Genomic DNA, 19,825 nt, shown 5'->3' on the forward strand with positions numbered 1-19,825 from the left:
AAACCATTGCCTAATCCAATATTTTGAAGACTCATACCATTTTTAAAAAAGGTCTTCTAACGCAACTTTTACATTTTGGTTTATGATAGATTTTGATTTAATTTTGGTGTTTGATGAAAGGAAGGGTTTAAGTTTATTCTTTTGCATGTGGAAATCCAGTTATAGCCCTCTTTCTTTTTTTTTTTTTTTCCTTTTTAGGGCTGCACCCATGGCATATGGAGATTCCCAGGCTAGGGGTCTGATTGGAGCTACAGCTGCTGGCCTATGCCAGAACCCCAGCAATGCCAGATCTGAGCCTCATCTTCAACCTACACCACAGCTCACAGCAATGCCAGATTCTTAACCAAGTGACCAAGGCCAGGGATCGAACCCGAAACCTCATTGTTCCTAGTTGGATTTGTTTCTGCTGTGCCACGATGGGAACTCCTGCTTTTTTGCTTTTTAGGGGCACAGGTGCAGCATATGAAGGTTCCCAAGCTAGGGGTCAAATAGGAGCTGCAGCTGCCAGCCTACACCACAGCTCATAGCAATGTCATATCCTTAACCCACTGAGCAAGGATAGGGATCAAACCCGTGTCTTCTTGGATACTAGTTAGGTTCGTTTCCACTGAGCCATAATGGGAACTCCCACTTGTTTGTTGAAAAGACTGTACTTTCCCAATTGAACAGTCTTGGCACCCTTGCTGAAAATCATTTCACCATTATTTATGGGCTCTCAACCCTATTATCCTTATGCCACACTGTCTTGATTATTGCATCTCTGTAGTAAGTTCTGAAACCAGAAAATGTGACTCTTTCAACTTTGTTCTTTATCAAGATTGTTTTGGCTATTCTGGATCCTTTACAGTTTCATATGAATATTGTGAACTAACCCCCCCCCCATTCATGTGCTGAAGCCCCAACTCCCATTTGACTATATTTGGAGACAGAGAATTTAGAGAAGTAATTAAGGTTAAATGAGGTAATAAGGATGGGGCCCTGATCCAAAAGCATCATTGTCATTATAAGAACAGAGGTGCAAAGATTTCTCTCACTCTGTGCATGTGGTGTGGTGTGTGTGTGTGCATGTGTGTGTATGTGTGTGTGTACACAGAGGAAAGGCCATGTGAGAACACAGTGAGAAGACAGCCATCTGAAAGCCAGGAGGAGAAAACCCTCCCCAGAAACTGCTTTTGCCAGCACCTTGATCATGGACTTCTAACCTCCAAACCATGAATAAATGTTGTTTAAATCAGACAGCTGTGGCATCTTGTTATGGCAGCTCTAGCAGACTAACATGCTTCCTTTTGATTTAGTTAATGCACATGTGAGCTATTATCAGGCTGGCTGGATTTGTGTCTGCTGTTTTACTTTTTGTATTCTCTACATCTCATGGCCTTGTTCCAGGGCTGGTAGGCTGCCTTACAATGTCTCTCTAATACCTTCTCTTCCTGCTCTAACATCTTCAACTTTTAGCTTCCAGCAAACAGACAAGGAAACCGGTCCAGCTCTACCCCCAGGTCGCATTCTGGCCAGTGGGAAGTGTGGGAAGGGGAGAGGGGAGGACACAGTTGTCTTTCTAAGACGTAACCTGAAAGTTGCATTGTTACATTGGCTAGACCTTGGTTACATGGCCATGCTGACTGCAAGAAGAGCAGGGGACCAGCTAAAATCCAGGGTCCTATTATTAAAGAAGAGAGTTCTGTATATTGATTCACTGGTGCCACAACCAGTATGTGCCAGGCTTTTGTGCAGCTTATGGGGACATTGAGCAGAACCAGATGATTCCTTTTTTGGGACATCATGTAGAAATTACCCCACGAACTGCATGTTCCTGTACAGGTGCTGGCCAGCGTCTGCTTCCTACCTGGTGCCCAAGGTTGACCTTCCCGAGATACAGCTGTGGAAGGTCATCTCCTTCACCATCACCTCTGCTGGATCAGGAGTGGATGCCCAGCCCCAAAACCAAGGGGCGACTTTGCTCTTGATTCAGGGAATGGAGAGAAAGAGTGAGCTTGCTGAGTGCCTCCTCTGTGCCAGGCCTCAGGCCACCTGTTCTCTGTCTCTGCCTCTTCCTCCGCATATACACGAGTGCACACATGCATCCCCCCTGCCACACACATATAGCTGACAAGTAGCTGCCATTGTCCTTATTTCACCGGTGAAAAGAGGTTCGAAGTTGACCCATGTGAGCAGAGGTGGGGCAGGAACGCAGCACAGACACTGCTTGCTGTGCTCTCACTGCCCCATAGGCCCACGCTGCCCAGAGCCGTTTGCGCTGAGAGGCATATGAGGCCATGGGCGATGCGTGACTGCAGCTGTGTCTGGTATGCTTGGCGGGGCTGGGGCGGGTGGGAGCAGTTGGCCTTTGCCGTGAGCTTGCTGTCAGCCTCTCTGATGCTTTGAATAAATAGCATGCTAATTAAATTCAGAGAGAATATTAAGTTGAGAGGGAGAATAAACACCAGCCAGAATAAAGGAAAGAATTCAGTGGCATCTCAGAGGTTATGAAAATGGGCTGAAAACAATAAAGTGAAATTCAAGCTTAAAAACAAATTAGATGAGGGACTTACCAGGTGCCAGGGGCGTAGACAGGGTGGGGAGAGTGAGGAGGTGTGGACGGAACATTACCCAGGCCTTGATGTAGGTCTACTTATGACCTCATGGCAGGGACAGACACTAACTGCAGCCCTGGACATGCTCTGTGGCAGGAAGGAGGGGAGCCTCATCATTGCTCAGGGGCTTCATGGAGAAACAGAGCAGAGGGTCTTGGGTAGAGGAAGGGCTGGGGCTCTAAGGCCCTCTAGGACATGCAGTGCTGGGAGGGCCTAGGGAGGCTTGGTGGCTCTTTGAGGCTTCTTTATGCTTTTATTTTTTTAAAAATGTCATTGTTAACATTTGATCTTATTATTTAGAAATCTGCTTTATTATTATTTTTAATTAAAAAAACCTTCTTTGACCACAACTGTGGTGTGTGGAGGTTCCCAGGTCAGGGGTGAAACCCTAGCCATAGCAGTGACTGGAGCTACTGCAGTGATCCTTAACCTGCTGGTCCAACAGGGAGCTCCTGAGACTTCTTTAGAAGTGAGAGCTTTGTCTGGGGCTGCGAAGGCACCTCTCAGTTTACCAGCACTTTCATTGGCAGATTTTTTTCCCTGTCTGTCATACTTTCAGCCCTGAATGCTCAGACCGCCTTTCTGTCCCTTAATGATATCTCATGCTGACCTTTTAGATTTCTGGTCAATTCTGTGATTTATAATCAGTGAGAGTGGTTTAAAATTCCAGTCTGAGCCTGATTCAGGCCCCTCCTCTGCTGTCCTGGCAGTGGCCAGGTCTGAGTGCCGGGGGTGGGGGCAGGTGGGGGGCGGTGGATGGGTTGAGGGGGAGGTTGTGCTCAGTTGCTTCTCTTTTCCTTCCATCACTGCACAAGGGGCAGCTGACTCTGTTGGCTCCTCCCCTCAGGAGCACCTTTGCATTGGGGAGGGGAAAAGTGTCAGCAATTATGAAGGGAATGAGTTTTTGTCCTAATCACAAGCCAGCATGTTAGTTGCATGGATGTCGGTAAAAGAACGTGACTCTGGGTCAGAGATAAAGGACAGTTTATTACAGCAATGGTCATAACCAGAGCACCAGCACTTTCGTGCCTGCTCCCAGAGCCCTGTTCTCCTAGGACACCAGGAGGACAACCACAGGGTACCTGTGTATTCAGTGAGTTGGGTCACAGGAGAGGAAGCCTCACTTGCTGCCCACCTCTCAGAACGGGCAGTGAGTGTGAGTAGCCTGCCTCCAGCCCCTGAGTGAGACATGCTCTATTTCATTGGACAATAGGGGTGCCTGCCTTTGCTTTGGAGGACCTTTCCTTTACCTTTCAGAGCTGTTCTCTATCCAAACATCCCTGAAAAGACAGCCTGGACCAAGTAGGCCATCTGGCACCTCACTTTTCAGACAGGCTGAAACGTGCGCCTCCCTCCCATGTTGCAGCCAAGGGTGGCCAGAGCACTCCCCTGGTCAGGTCAGGTGTCACCTGCTGCAGTAGTTGGCATGGCGGTGATGGGGTTTCCTGGGGACAGTGTCTGCCTGCCCTGGCCCTGTCCACCTCGAGGCTCCCTGAGAAAGGACAGCCAGCACTTCCTTCTTCTGGTCAGGGTCCACAACCTACCTGGGGGCAGCAAGTGAGCTTCCACCTGCCCCAGGTGGGCAGCCAGCCTTTTCTCCTCTACCCCTGAGCCACCCTCTCCATGACCTCTGGGAGTTTCGAGTCCCCTTTTCTGCCTCCCAGGGAACACAGAAGCCTGGGACGGGTTGTACACAAGGCATTCTGTTCTGGTCACTTTAGCATCAGTACGAGCTTTAGGAGGTAGGTTCCCTCCATAAATCCAGAGGGCAGAGGTCAGCACTAGCTTCCATGTTCACCTGCAGCCCCTGACTCCAGGCCGTCATCAAGCGCTCCAGGAGCTGTTTGCTAGGACCCCGACTTTTCAGGGCTGGCTCTAGAGGGCCCCCCAAGCTTCTGCCTCCCCCAGCTCCTGGCTAGACCATCACGTGGTTGGGAATCCCCGTTCACTCCTCATCTTGGCTGGGGGTGGGGGTGAGGGTGGGTACATTGTCCCTCTGTGCCCGGTCTGTCTTGATTACAGTGATGTCCTCTTCCTTCTTTCCACCCTCAAGTTGCCTCCAGCAGAGTTGGGGGAGGGGACTGTCAGCTGCGGAAGGGTCAGCCTGCCAGAGTGACTCATGGCTGATTGGGTGACCTGCCTCTGTATTCAGCCAGGATAGGGCACTGGAGCAGTTCGAAAGTCAGGGACCAGTAGCAGATGTGCAAGTAAATGTTCTGATAAATTCACAGGAGGGGAGGCAATGTCCCTACTGAAAAGCCTGGTTTTGAGGGAGGGGCTGGTGGAAAAGTAGGTCAACAAAGCCCCTGAATGCCAGGCAGCCATCTTCCCTGGAAATTACCTGCCTTGAAAAGTGGGTCATCCTTCATAGCTGGGGCCTGGGGGCTCCCCAAGCTCATTGCTCTGTCCTGTTCCCAACACCCCCCCAGAAACAGTGAGAGTGTCCAAGCCTGAATTATTTTTAGCCTCATAAGCTGGTCACATTCTGAGCAGAGGTCTGGGGTGGGCGCTGCATGGTGTCCCCAAGCCGCAGAGTTCTGGCCTGGCCCTGTCCCTTGGAGGCCCAGGCCTTGGGGAGATGGTAGCCACAGCACCCTGTGAATAGAGTCCAGAAGGAGACTCCTGGGGACCTGGGCATTCCCCAGTCTCAGGCCATCTGCCATCCTGGCCCTCACTGAAAGCCTTCAGGAACTCTGGATCCCCAGTTGGCTGTGATTTGCTCTGAGACCTGGGTCCTGTCGTGCACAGTGTTCTCCCCTCCACGTGATCCGTGCTGTGTCCTTTACATTCCAGTCCATCCAAGTGCTCAGGGCTCCCCAAGCCTGCCAGGCGGAACCTGGGTGCACACAGAAGTGAAGGTCTGCCTTCTGTGTCTGCCTGTCACATGCTTGTGTCTATGCTCAACTCTGTCTGGACATCCTCTTTGCTGGCCAGTTCAGGATCCGAGCATCACACATGGACAGCATTTGTTTAAATGCCAGCCTCCTGCCTTGGGCTGGAGCTTCCTGAGTCCTTAAGTCAGAGTGTGGCAGGGATTTCAAAGTTGTGTGTTATACACAAAATCCAGAGGAACAAGGTACCTTGTGTACAGCTGGAGAAGTCTGCTCAGTACTCTGTGATGGTCTATGTGGGGAAACAATCTAAACAAGAATGCGGGAGTTCCCTTCGTGGCTCAGTGATTAGCAAATCTGACTAGGAACCATGAGGTTGCAGGTTCAATCCCTGGCCTCCCTCAGTGGGTTAAGGATCCAGCGTTGCCATGAGCTGTGGTGTAGATTGCGGACGTGGCTCGGATCCCGCGTTGCTGTGGCTCTGGTGTAGGCCAGTGGCTACAGCTCTGATTCGACCCCTAGCCTGGGAATCTCCATATGCCGTGGGTGTGGCCTTAGAAAATACAAAAAAAAAAAAAAAAAAGACAAAAAAGACCAAAAAAGAATATGCATGCATATGTGTATATATATATATATACATATATATATATATATATACATATATATATATAAAACTGTTTCACTATATGTGTGTGTGTATAACTGATTCACTTTGCTGTACACCTGAAACTAACACAACATTGGAAATCAACTGTATTTCCTAAAATTAAAAAAAAAAAAAGAAAAGATGTGTCTCAGGCAGACCTTATAATGGTCCCTGTGGCATCAGCATGAGAATCTGCAGGGCGTGGGAAACACATGGGGAGCTCCTGGAAATACCTACCTTCCTTCACAGGGGAGAATTCCCCCGGGCGCTGATTTCTGGTCCCAGCAGATCTCCTGGCTGACAGCTTCTGTGAAGAGAAGGTGGGTGGGAGAGCTGGCAGCCTTCCTGGGTGGGGGGGTTGGAGAAAGTTCAGAGCTGAGCAAGGAAAACGACATGACCATGAGGTGGCAGTAGCACATGCAAACTGGATTTGGGAGACACTGTGACAGATTGGCATTCGAGGCTGTCCCTGCAGAATGAGGACCCCCCCCCCGCCCCGCCCCAGAGGCTGTGGTGCAGGATCACTACCCAGAAGAGGAGGGGGGCAAGGGGGTCCCTGCGAGGGAGGGGGGGCAGGGCGTTGCTTGTCTGGATGACCTTGGTCAGCAGTCGGGTCGACCAGAGGTCCAGAGGGCAGCAGGATTTTGAGGCCTTACAGCTCCAAGCTTGAACTTATTCACGGCCAGCTGATGGTAAGTGCAGTTTCACAGTGTGCTAAGGAGGCAGGAGCTAAATGGCTAAAACTCTGCTTACTTGGACCATGTTTAAAACAAGTGGGTGTATAAAAGTGTGGGTTTGGCGCTGATGGACCTTTAGCCAACGGGTCTTAGAGGGCTGTAAAGAGGCAGATAACACAGAGTCCAAGAGGCAGAAGCCATCTTTGCTGGTGCAGATCACACCTGTGGTGGAAAGGCCCAGCGGGGCTCAGCATCATCTCTCCTCCTCCTGTTTATGCTGCAGACTCCCCTGGTATGGTCCAGGGAACCCCCCACTTATTTTTTTATGTATTTATTTTTAATTGAAATATAGTTGATATACAATTAGATTAGTTACATTAGTTTCAGGTGTACCACATAGGGATTCGATATTTTTAGAGATTATCTTTTTTTTGTCCTTTTAGGGCTGCACCCATGGCATATGGAGGTTCCCAGGCTAGGGGTCTACCAGGATCTGTTGCTGCCGGTCTACACCACAGCCACAATAATGTGGGATCTGAGCCTCATCTGCAACCCACACTACAGCTCACAGCAACGGTGGATCCTTAACCTACCGAGCAAGGCCAGGGATCGAACCCACAACCTCATGGTTCTTAGTCAGATTCATTTCTGCTGCGCCATGATGGGAATTCCTAGAGATTATCCCTAACACTTGTTGGACTTCAGGACATGTTAACACATATTTATGGAGCTCCTACTGTGTGTCTAGCGTGAAATGCAACAATGATTAAGACACAATGTTACCCCTCAAGTGGTTCATGGCTGGTGGGAGTAACAAACCAGGAATGGCAGATTACAGCTCTGATGCACGAGGTCCACAAGGTGGGTGGAAGGGAGTTGTGCCTGGGCAGCAGACGCCACCATGCCTAGGACCGTGCATGGCTGGGTCATTTCAGAATTTAGGGTGTAGAGCCAATGGCTCGGGCACAGTGAGTTCAGCTCAGAGGAGACCACTGACTGTGGTGGGTTCAGTGCGTGGTTTGTATCCCACTCCCTCAGCATCTCATAATCCAGGGGGAGGACCTGGGACATGAAGCCTGTGGCTGCCTATTTGTTGCTTCATGGTTCTGCAGCTTTCTGCAGACCACTTTCCTTTCATGAGTGTCAGTGTCTGTTTCTATAAAACCAGGGTAAGAATCTGTGCTTCTTCTGCATGACCTCTAAATGCTGGCACACCCCAGGGCTCATCCTTGGCCACTTCTCTATTTACGGTCTCTCCCAAGGTAAAGTCTGGTCTGAAAGTCCTAAATGTCACCTTTGTGCTGATGGTCCTCAAATCTATATCTTCAGCCCTAAGTCCCCAAACTTTCCCTTGAGCTATAGGCTTATATTTCCAGGTACATTCAGGTTCATGCTTCCTTATCTTACACTCGGCACTGGGTGTGTGTTGGAATCCAGAATCTTTAAAGTGTAGAAAGGTAATGCCTCCAGGAAGACTGACAGCAGCATCCTGTAATCAAACAGGATATTGAAATTTCTGCAGTGAAACATGTATATCCACCCTAAATGGCATACAGAATCTGTAAGCTGTCCTATCTTATATCACATCAGGACTTGCTGATGGATAAATTATGAAACACATTTTGAATTTCTGAGCATTTTGGATTTTGGAATTACAGATAAGGCTGTGGACCTGTACTTTTTCTCCATTTGTTGTTTGATAGATGCTCCAAACTTAACACAAAATGTAACTTTTTCTTTTAAATTTGGAAATTAATTCTCTATTTTATTTATTTATTTGCTTTTTAGGGCTGCACTTGTGGCATATGGAAGTTCCCAGGGCTGGGATCAAATCAGAGCTACTGTTGCTGGCCTATACCACAGCAATGCCAGATAACCCACTGAGAAAGGCCAGGGATTGAACCCACATCCTCATGGATCCTAGTCAAGTTCATTAGCCACTGAGCCACAATGGGAACTCCTCAAAATATAACTTTTGATTTTGTCCACCTCCCAACTCAAGGCTTTGCTATTTTCCCATCTCAACATCCACACAATTTTTCAGTTGGCAGAGGGAGGGTTACCCCTTTCCTTCCATTTCTCTCTCCTCACCTCCCATGTCTAACCTATGCGCAGATCTATGAGATCCTCCTGTAAACCAGATCCCAAATCCTCTGCAACTGGTCTTCTCCCAGCATTCCTCTTACCTATCCTCATCCTCAGAAGACTCACTGCTACATCGTGAAATGGTCAGAGGCAACTTTGAAAACTATCAAGCTGTTGGTATCAGTGTCGTACTGACTCCATCTTGAAAATCTAACAACCAAGTCCTACCAGACCTTGAACATCTGGTCCTGCCTTCTCTGACACCAGCTTGTGCGATTCTACCCTGCAGAGTTCCCACACATCAGCCTGCTGCTTCCTATCTGTTTCCCCAGTGTGCTCAGCCTTCCTGATTTGGAGATTTTGCAATGGGGGTTCCTATAACTGAAATATCTTCCCCAGAAATATGTGTATGTCTGGCTGCAGGAGCCTGGGCTTGGCTGCTTTGCTCCTGTCATCACCCGTCTTAAAGTGTCCTTTCTTCTCTTCCCATAATTCATTCTGTCTCCATTAGATTTTATTATTTTCTTAGTCTTAATGACTTGAGAGGCTGAACCATCTATTTGTTTACTTGCTTATGGTTTCTCTAGACATGAAATTTCCTCTAGATGAAGCATTCCCAAGAGCACAGGAGGTGGGGGGACATCGCTAATGTCTAATGCCCAGCATAGTGACCTGCACAAAGCTTGGGCTAAACAAATGTTTGGGGAAGAAAAGAATGAATCATGTAGTAATTCTATTATATTTTTAGTTTTTTTAAGGCACCTCCATACTATTTTCCGCAGTGGCTACACCAATTTACCACCTCAGGCAACCCTAGTCCTAGGCGTCTATCTGGAGAAAATGCTAATTAAAAAAGATACAAACACTCCAATGTTTATAGTGGCATTATTCACAATAGCCAAAATAGCCATGAAAACAACCTAAATACCCATTGACAGATGAATGGGTAAAGAAGCTGTGGTACATATATACAATAGAATATTACTCAGCATAAAAAAGAATAAAATAATACCATTTGCAGCAACATAGATGGGCCTAGATATTATGCATGGAGTGAGGTATGTCAGTGAAAAACAAACCTCATGTGTTATCAGTTGTATGTCGAATCTAAAAAAAAAAAAGAATACAAATGAACTTATTTGGAAAACAGAAACAGACTCACAGACTTTGAAAACAAACTTATGGTTACCAAAGGGGACAGGTGGGGGGAGGGGTGGACCGGGGGTGTGTGATCAGCATATACACACCAAGGTATATGGAATGACTGGCCAATGCGGACCTGCTACATAGCACAGGAAGCTCTACCAAGTATTCTGTGACAATCTATATGGGAAAAAGAATCTGAAAAAGACTGGGTGTGTGTATGTATAATTGAATCACTTTGTGGTACAGAAGAAATTATCACAACCTTGTAAACCAACTATACCTCAATAAAACTTTAAAAAATGAAAAAAAGTATTCCTTAGGTTGATTAATAACACTACACCATATTCTAGAACGATGTAGCTTTCCATGTCGTGGGATACTCAGGAGCAAACCAAGATGATGGGGGACTAAAGTCTGTCTATACTGTACTCTAGAGGTTATCTCTGGAACACAGGGGGTGGGTGAAGAGGATGGGCACAGTAGACATGTAGGCCCTCCCTTAGCCATCCATCCATCCATTGATAAGCACTTATGGGGTTTCACCATTGATCAATCAGAGCGTTAACATTGACAGATACCAAAAAAAGAAGGAAGGGATGGATACTTTCCCTAAGGAAATTCACAGTTCAGATGGTGGTGAGCTGGGTAGACAGACATAAGTGTTCTAGTATGATGAGCCCTATGGGATAGCCATTGTAGAAGTGCCCAGTCAACCCTGGGTGGGAGTCCTGAAAGGCTTCTAGGAAGAGGTAATGCCTATACTAAGTTCTGTCTAGTCGGTTTGGGCGCCCCAACAAGATGTGATAGACCCAGGGTCTTAAACAACAGAGATTTGTTTCTCACAGTCTGGAGGCTGGATCTGAGATCCAGGTGCCAGCAGATTCTTTGTCTTGTTTGCTCTATCCTCACCTGTTGGAGAGAAGACCTCTAGTTTCTTCCTGTTCTCGGAAGGGCACTAATCCCATCATGGGGGCCCCACCCTCACGACCTCACCTAGACCTAATCACCCCCAAATACCCCACCCCCTGGGGGATCAGTGTTTCAACATATGAACAGTGAGGGGACAAAGGCATGTGGTTCATAACAAGGCATTATTGGGTCAAGAAGATGGGAAAGTAAGTTCTACAAAGATGGAGTGGTACCTGCATAGCACAGAAGCAAGAGGGAGAAAGGAGTTTGGGAGGCCATGCACAAATGTGAGTGGCGAGTGGGGGACATTTGAGACTGGAAGAGAGGATGAAGAAACTTGACCTTTATCATCAGACTGTGATTTTAAAAATTCAATGTAATAGACCACGATGGAAAATAATATGAGAAAGAGAATGTATATATATGTATGACTGGGTCACTATACTGTACAGCAGAAATTGACACATTGTAAATCAACTATACTTTAATTAAAAAAAATTAAAGCAAATCAATGTAGACACAACAGAAACAAGTGGTGGGGCCAGTGGGGAAGCAGGGGGCCCAGTGAGGAGGGTGCTGGAGGGGACTCTGGTCAGGGGTTGGAAAAGGGATGCATTTGAGGAACTCTGGGTAAGTATAGCTTAAGAACCACATGATAGGATGAGGACAAGGAGCACGAGGGCAAGATGGACCTGTGTGGGGCTTTAGGGGGTGTTAGTGCTGTTCTCTGAGTGCAGATCAGAGAAGGAAGAGGTTTAGGGAAAAGGAGTGCTGCTTCCATTGTCATCATGTCGAGTTGGGGACAGAGGCCCAGCCAGCCTGGAAAACCTAGAGGACAGATAGACTTGGACTGGACCTCAGAGGCGTGGATTCTGGAATTCACATCATACAGATGGAATTTGGAGTGTCACATGGCGGTCCCTTGACCAGGCTCTCAGATTCAGTCAGCTCGAGAAACTGGGGAACCCCATAAATCACCACATAGATAGCGGAACAATTTTTTAGGCCCTTATTTACAGCGGCTTTCATGCATTACATTTCTAGGGAAATATATGTTCTTGTCACCCAACTGCAGGGGAAGTAAATGAGCCTGAATCACATGAATAAGTTTAAACACCAGCCTGAAATTTAGTAAGCTACTTTGCACCTTTCTCATCATCCTCTTTCTCATTAAAAGTGTGCCATATTCCTTCTGTCTTGGGGTGTAGATTAAAATAGCCTGGTTGTGAGTTAAAAAATGAGAATGGGGAGTTCCTGCTGTGGCACAGCGGGTTAAATATCCAGCGTTGCTGCAGCTGTGGTGCAGGTCGTATCTCAGGCTCGGATTTGGTCTCTGGCCCAGGAACTTCCATATGCTGTGGGTGCAGCAGAAAAAGAAAAAGGAGAAAAAAAAAAAGGAGAGAGTGCTTGAGAAAGATATAGTCAGGGGAAAAAGTTCTTGCTATGAGATCAAGTAGATTCTTTAGGAGCCTTGCTGAACTGAGGGAACCTGGAAAAAGCCAGGAGATAGAGACTTGGACCCCACCCACCCTAGGCTGGGCCCTGACTTTGGGGTGACCAAGATTTTAGGGCTACACCACTGCAGGAGGCCCTGGTCCATGAGCTGCTTCAGGGCAGTGTCTTCTCTCTTGTTTATGCTGTTCTCCTGGGGCTGAGTGCCCTGCCTGGTGTATTACAGGCCCTCAGAGAGGTGTGGGGTGAATGAATAAGTGAGTGAACCAGCCAGCATCATCTAGTGATTAGGGATCTGCTTTGAGTCCTGACCCGTTTCCTTCTGGATAAACAGTTGCAGTGAGGGTTAAATGAGATAATACATAATGTGCTTGGTGCCATGCTTGGGGTATGGTAACACTTCAATAATTCAAGCTCTTGCCATTATTGTTACTGTTCCTGGTCTGTTCGGCTGTGGGTCTCTGCAATACACTGGTTGATCAATCAAGTGAGCTCTGCACACTTCAGCTTCTTCCTTGTGAAATGGCTGTAACTGCTGGCCCTTCTCCCTCTCGACCTGCTGTTGATTACAGGGTGACAGGTAGAGCCGAAAGGGGTCACGCTGGCCTCACTTCTAATCCCAGCCTCTCCTGCACCAGCTGCCTCATTATAGGCTTGTCCTCAGTGGTTCCTGTGGCTCCCATGAGAACAGGGGTGTGAGGCTGAGTCACAGCTGCTGGGAGGGCAAGGAGAGGGGTTGGGGTCAGGAGACAGCAAACATTTGGTGTGTTAAGAATTGAAGAACTATTAGTCAGGTGTCTTGCCAACATGATTCTGGCCCCATCGAGCTCTTCTTTACTGTATTTCACACCCCATTTCTAAGGCACCCTCTTCTCCCCCTACCTTCAGTGGTTTACGGTGATATCTGTCAAAGTGAGCAGAAGCCCCGTCTTCAGGAGTCCTCCAGGAGGCTAGTGGTGTAGCCCTGGCCTCCAGCCTGTCAGGTGGTTCTGCAGGCAGGTGGGGTAGGTGAGTGTATCCTGTGCAGGGTCAGGCATTTCCTCCCTCCCCCATTCACCCCTCGCCTGTGCTTGTGCCTATCTCCCGTTTCACACCTGCCAGGTGGGCACCCCTTCCCGCACCCTTCACTACAGATGATGCTCAGTGGTGGCTGAGGTTTAGCTGAGCTCACCTGAGCAAATACCTGAGGGCACAGCGAAGCAGTTCCATTCTTCTCTGAGCCCATCTCTGCTTCTCCTGGTCAGCCTCTCTCTCCTGCAGCAGCATTAGCTCAGCGAGTGTCTGTAGCTGGTTGGAGACACACTCAAGCTCTCTGGGATTCACTTTCTGATCTGTCCTCAAACGCTTCCTGGCTCTGTGTGCAGGACTGTATGTCACCTGTCTCACTTGTGATCATCGCTTGGCAGAGTGGGATCCAGCTGTGTCCCTGGGCTCATGGCAGAGCCGTGTAGCTAGGACCTGGGTCTCCGGGTTCTCTGCCTAGGGTGCAGTGTGAAGAGGCAGGTATGGGGCCCAACTGACTTGGTTTCAAAGGGCAGGGCTCAGCTAGCCTGGGGAGGCAGGCGGGTTTAGGTCTTGGGGATATATGGCGAGGGGGCATGCTAGGACAGCAAATTGGCAGCGCTGGTAAGAGAGAGTAGAGAAGACAGCAAGCTCAGAACTCCCACCCCTCCCCGCTGAAGCCTCCTGTTGGCATGTCCTGTGCTGGTGGTGGGCTGCATTGTAACTGGAGTGTATACGGTGCTGGTGCTGGCCTGTGTGTCCTCCAAAGTGGAACTTTCTGAAGTTGGTGACTGGGGAGAGAGCTTGGTTGCAGGAGTGTAAGGGCAGGAAGTGTTCATTCAGACTGTGGAAACACCCTCACGTGTGTGTTCTGAGGTGGGTGGTGTAGCTGAGCCTGGGCAGGATGTGGGTCAGAGTGATTGGACCTCAACAAGTGCATTAAATGCTCAGAATCTCTATTTTCTGTGTAATAAATGTATGCATTCCCTCCACACTCTTCCTGTGATTACTAAGATAGGGCTGGTGAGTGGATGTTCTAGTAACTAGTGCCTAGTAGGCGCACCATAGTTTTAAGTATCATTTTTTATGTTACTCTTATGTACCCCACTCCAAATTCAGGAAAAGGAACACCTTCCTTCCCAAACCCTACACTGAATGTTATTAGGAGAGAAAATCATCATTTTCTGTTATCATTCCACCCCTAAATCCCAGGGATTTACGTGCATGCCGTGGGTCTTTGTCTTTTTTTTTTTTTTTTAGGTTCTCACCTGCGGCATATGGAGGTTCCCATGTTCCCAGGCTAGGGGTTGAATATGAGATGTAGCTGCTGGCCTATAGCACAGCCACAGCAATGTGGGATCCGAGACATGTCTGTGATCTACACCACAGTTCATGGCAATGCCGGATCCTTAACCCACTTAGCAAGGCCATGGATTGAGCCTGCATCCTTATGGATGTTAGTCAGGTTTATTACGCTGTGGGTCTTTGAGATGAAGCTGTCATACTGCAGTTGGTATGGGGCCAGACAAGGGCAGGGCTAAGGAAAAAGTATCGGACTTGCTCTAAACCTGGTCTGTGCTTATCGGCTGCTGTGTCACCTTGGGCAAGACACTTTACCTCTCTGAGCCTCAGTTTCCTCTTCTGTAAAATGGAGATGGTTTTTACTTACTGCTGATATTTTGGGCATAGGTTTCCTAGAGTTGGGTAGAGGTCAACTTTTTCCAAAAAGGCAACCTCACTGGGAGTTCCCATTGTGGCTCAGCAGAAATGAATCCAACTAGTATCCATGAGGATGAAGGTTTGATCCCCGGCCTTGCTCAAAGGGTAGGGAATCTGGCATTTGTATGAGCTGTGGTGTAGTTTGCAGATGTGGCTTGGATCCTGTGTTGCTGTGGCTGTGGTGTAGCTGTAGCTCCAATTTGACCTGCAGCCTGGGAACTTCCGTATGCTGTGGGTTTGGTCCTAAAAAGCAAACAAACAGTCAAACAAACAAACAAACAAAAAAAAACGAGAAGAAAAAAGACAAAAAAAATCCATTCTCACTGGATCAGATGTCTGTTCCTTTCTCTGTGGTCTCTATTCTCTTAGATGTAAATGCATCTTTGCCCCATCAGAGCACTTTGGGATTGATTCAGAGCAAAGGAATATGAGAAAAAAGGGCCAAAGGGCAAGGTGGCACCAGGCTGTGGCAAAACCTCAGCCACTGTGGTGACTCTGGGGTGACTTGCATGCCTTTCAGGGTTATGAGGGCTTCACCTCTGGGTAAAAGCACAGCTTCTCCAGGACTTCTTCCAGGGCTGCTGGGAAGCCACAGCCTTGAGCAGAGCATGGTCCCTGAAGAAGGCGGCCTTCTCTGCTCTACTCGGCCTTCTCCGTAAGGCCTTGCCAGTGCTGGTGCAGGATCGTATGGGTGATGGGAGGAGAACGTGGCTCCCTTGGGTGGGAGAGCTCATCCACTCAGTCCAGGCTGGGCTGCCACCAGAGCTCATTTCCAGGGGCTTCCAGAGCCCGGTGTAGGAGGACAGATGAGTCAACTTTCTAGACCAAGGCCAAAGCGTGAGCTTCCCCTTCGAGTCTTAAAATGCTTAAAATGGGTCCAGACAGTGAAGGTTTAGTACAGTTGCCCACCTGAAATGTGGGGTCCAAGTGTGGGTTTTATTTTTCTCATTTGCAGGTGGGGGTGGGCAGGGACTGCCTGTTCTTTGGAGTCTTATCACTCCCAGAAGAGGATTTATCCCCACTTCCCTTCCTGAAGTGTAGGCGAAAGGGAGGAAAACATAGAAACACCCACAAAGTCATGTGTCTCTGTGAGGAAAAGAGAAGGTGATAGCAGAGAGCCAGGGAGGTGGGAAATATAAGAAAACGGAGAAAAGCTCTCAGAGGTAACTGCAGAAGGAGAAAAAGCTCCCCTCACTGTCGGGCTGCTGCGAGGATAAGATTTTTCCATCTCATCAGGGTGGCCGAGGAAGATCACCTTGTGGCTGGGCCCCTGTAGCTGGGGAGGGTCTGGGCAGCCAGGCAGACAGAGGTGGAGACGATAGGAGTGATTGAGGGGGCGGAAGACCGGCACAAGAGCCCTGTACCTTCAGTGGCTGTGGGGACAAGTGCAGGTGCATGAGGTGGTGGGTCCAAGGGCAAAGTGAGACAGAAGAAAGAGACTCCCACCCTGGCACAGCTACCTGAGTGATGTTAGCTTGGGTCCCGGGGAGGGGCTGGTGTGGGCGGGCCCGAGGGGTGACTTTCAGGGTCAGATGGAGTAATTTGCAGGCCCCAGGGTGATGGGCGGGGCCCAGAGGAGTGATCGGAAGGGCCCTGGCTCAGGTCTTCTGGAACCACTGGTCCTTAAAAGGGACAGAGAGCATCTTAACCCAGAATGTAGCCACTCCCCAGATGCTCACCAGCTGTGCTGCCCCCAGCGCTAGTGGGTAGATAGTGGATGCTTGCCATTCAGTGGAGCTGAGTCCTTTTGGCTAACAGACTGTGGACTGTCCCTGCACAGGGACCCAGATCCACCCATTTTTCTTCCTAAGGTGGACCATTCCCAGGGCTTGGAGCCTCTCCATGAAAGATTTCCAGCTCTATTATATTTTGGAAAATGGCTTTTAGTTAAAAAACAAAATGAACTGTTCTATTATTATGCGATAGAACTTGCTGGGCCCACAATTGCTTGAGGATTGACTTGTCCTGGTCCCCTGTTCTGCAGCTTGTGTCTCCAGGTCTGCATTCTCCTCCCTGGGCTGTCCCTGCACCCCGAGGCATCCAGTGGCTCTTGGTAAAGCCTTCCTTCCTTTATGTATCCAGAGAGGGGCTCTGCTGGCTCTAGGCAGAAATGACTGGGGCACACGGTGTTTTTTGCCTTTTCTATAGTCTTTAGAACTTTTCTCCTTCTAAAAAGCAAACTTCTTCTAAAGGCATCAGTGATTTAATTGAACAGACCAATGACAAGGGTCTTTAATAGAAGAGATTCTTATTAGAATCCAGGGATCTTGGGCTGACAGAGCGTGTTTCTTCTTTCACCTAGATATGACCCAGAGTTGCCTCAATTTTAATTCTTCAGATGGTGCAGATACATTTTCCCTGTGTGTGTGGGCAGGAGGGGCAAGTGGCAGAGACAACTGAATGGTCTCAGGTTTGCAGGAGACACAGCTAGACTCCTCGAGCCCACCTCCCCTCTGGAGATGTGGGGTGCGGCCAAGTGAGGGGGATCTTAGCCGTGGAGGCGATGACGTCACCTCCATGACTCAAACTCCACTCTTCCCATGCCCTTTTCCCTTCCTGGCGGGCAGATCAGAGGTGACCTGGAGGTGCCTCCTCAGGTTGGGTTCCCTGGAAGCAGACCGAGGTGGAAACCTGTGTATAGGGTGTGTTTGGAGGAGCCATCCTATGAGGACTGCGGGGCTGCACAGAGGCAGGTTCAGCTGGGTTCAGTCCCAGCAGAAGCCTCAGCAGCACCCCCTTCCCCTGGACCTCTCTGAAGCTGGACTGGTTCTTCAGAAACACCCCAAGTGGAGGAAAGGGGGCCTTTGTCCCCCAAGTCTCTGGTTGAGAAGTGGCCTTCCTCCAGGGGGATCACTCAGGGGAGGCAGAACTTCCTGGCATCACCCCAAGAGTGTCTGGCTAGGGGACCCCTCAGAGAAGATGCCAGACAGCGCTCAGGCTTGAGAGGACCTGGGGGCACCTCCGCACCCACTGCAGTGATCAGGAAGCCTGACTGGGCAGAGCTATGTGGTCAGGGTGCCTGAACACCTGGTCTCATTAACTCTCATGGGGGTGGGTTGGGGGGAGACACCTACCACTCTAACCTTTAATTTTGTAAATATCCCATGGAAAGATAAGTCTGTCATACAGAGGGGCAACTGCAGAGAATAGTTTGGGAACCCAGCCAAGGAGGAAGCTTTAGGAAGAAAGCCTGCCGGTGTCCAGGGACTGCCATCTGCGGCTGCCCCCATGGCCAGGCTTGGGAACCCACACTCGGGTGTTTCTCCTTACCTCTTATTTTTCACAAGTTAGGTGTTCGCCAGTGCTCGGTAGTTCCTGCGTTTCTTATGATGTGAGCGTCCGTAGCTCTAAAAACATGCGTAACTCCACAGTTCTCTGTTTATTTAGCATCTCTTTCTATTTCCTGCTGTGGAAGGTTAAGTATTTAGCTCTCAAACATCAGGCCCTGTGTCAGTCTCCCCCGTCCCCCTCATATCAATAAAGTTAAATCATAATTTTTTGGTTAAGTCAGTATTTCCTTCTTTACTACTATGTAAATATGTAAATATGCTAATGAAACATGTTCTATAATTACATTCCATTTCTTGTGCAGTGTTTAACTTTTCCAGGAGTTAATTATTGACTTAGAAATTGATTAGTCTTCTATGTGTTTGTGACTAATTCTTCCATACCTTGAGCTGCCTTCAGCCTCTCTCAATCTGGCCTGGCAATGAGATGCTCTGTTCGCTCCTGGCAGCCTCTCTCTCTCAGAGCCCTGCAGCCCCAAACATCCATCTGGATGGGTCGCCGCAGGCCACCTACACAGCTGTCTCCCAGGGACTTCGTTTCCTTTCCTTATCTGAGCTTTACAAAGGCCTGAGAAAATGTTCGAGATGTGAGAAAAAATTATTGGCTCCAAAAGTAAAATTGCAAATTAGAAATAAATAAACATTTAATTAAATTGCATGCTATCGTGTCAACTAGTCAATTGCAACTCAGCTCAACTCAGATCTCTGACTCTGATCCAACCTGTGCACATGGCTGGGTCTGGAGAAATCTCTGGAGGTACCCACAATGCAGTTCTCCAGCTCCTTCACCAGGAGGAGCTGCTGCGGAAGAAGGAAAGACTGCAAATGTTTGCTGCCTATTCACAGTTGTCCTCATAGAGACAGTTACCTAAAGGGAAGCCCAGACTTTTGGAGTTAACTATTTATTATTCCCATATCTTACTCCTTGCTTCATTTTCTCACCTACCACTGTAACCAACCTCATGTCTCTGGTGTGATCCATCGTGCAGTTTCTTTCTTTCTTTTTCTATCTTTCTATCTTTCTTTCTCTCTCTCTTTCTTTCTTTCTTTCTTTTTTTCTTTCTTTCTTTCTTTCTTTCTTTCTTTCTTTCTTCCTTCCTTCCTTCCTTCCTTCCTCCCTCTCTCTCTCTCACTTGCTTGTTTGCTTGCTTTTTAGGGCTACACCTGCAGCATACGGAAGTTCCCAGGCTAGAGGTCAAATTGGAGCTAGAGCTGCTGGCCTACACCACAGCCACAGCAACGTGGGACCCAAGCCTTGTCTGCCAACTTCATGACAGCTCATGGCAACACCAGATCCTTAACTCACTGAGCAAGGCCAGGGATTGAACCTGCATCCTCATGGATACTAGTCAGATTCTATTCTGTTGCACCACAACAGGAACTCCCATTGTGCCCATTTCCCAGCTCTATTCTTTACCTTTCCTCCTTAGACAAGAGACTCTACAAATGATCCTGTGGATGTCAACTTTGTTGACCA

Source organism: Sus scrofa, chromosome 15, assembly GCF_054392235.1.
Source record: "Sus scrofa isolate SSC_HxYL_T2T_F1_AM1 chromosome 15, Sscrofa_HxYL_maternal_Yorkshire_Landrace_v2.0, whole genome shotgun sequence".
In the NCBI taxonomy this organism is placed as follows: Eukaryota; Metazoa; Chordata; class Mammalia; order Artiodactyla; family Suidae; genus Sus; species Sus scrofa.